This window comes from Lycium barbarum, chromosome 2 (genome assembly GCF_019175385.1).
Source record: "Lycium barbarum isolate Lr01 chromosome 2, ASM1917538v2, whole genome shotgun sequence".
Taxonomy (NCBI): Eukaryota; Viridiplantae; Streptophyta; class Magnoliopsida; order Solanales; family Solanaceae; genus Lycium; species Lycium barbarum.
This window is the reverse complement of record NC_083338.1, coordinates 137,749,718-137,750,256: the sequence shown is the minus strand read 5'-3', so window position 1 is coordinate 137,750,256 and position 539 is coordinate 137,749,718. Positions and strand designations below refer to the sequence as shown.

The following is a 539-nucleotide window of genomic DNA, read 5'->3' as shown; positions in this document are numbered from 1 at the left end:
AAATCTGAATTTGGTTTGAAGATTGAAGAAACATAAATATCTGCTTTCTGCAATGAGGAAATACTTGTGGGAAAATCCTTCTCCTGTTGACAAGGATGGATCCAAATATCTCTTTGAAAAGCCGGCACTCACTTGCCATCCACACTCAAACCTGTCCAACAAGTGAGCAATCAATCGTGACAAGTCGACCGATCCATAATGAAAGCACCTGTAGATAGAAGCCGTTTGTCGACCGGTGGACTCATCCTCAATGCCGTTTAGGCTCTCCAGTTAAGTCGGTGAGGTACTTTCCCCGGCATACGGAAAGAAAATCCAGGATGACGGCTTTCAAAAGACGAGTAAGGGACGGGGAGAGGGAGGCTCTCGAAACCAAACGAGACTCGAAAGAACATGGGAATTAGCACCATTCATATGAGTCCTTTTGTCTCTTCGAGACAACAAAACAAAAGGACAGCCCTCTCTATAAGTCGATCCGATCCATTCGTTCGTAGAGCTATTTACTCGATCGCAGACATTTCTGGAACACCTCTAACAGAGGG

At 45.1% G+C, this 539-nt stretch overlaps 1 pseudogene; it reads left to right on the top strand.

The window, feature by feature from the left end:
* LOC132629001 (uncharacterized) overlaps positions 1-539 on the top strand; it is a 24,806-nt pseudogene that overhangs the window by 14,082 nt on the left and 10,185 nt on the right.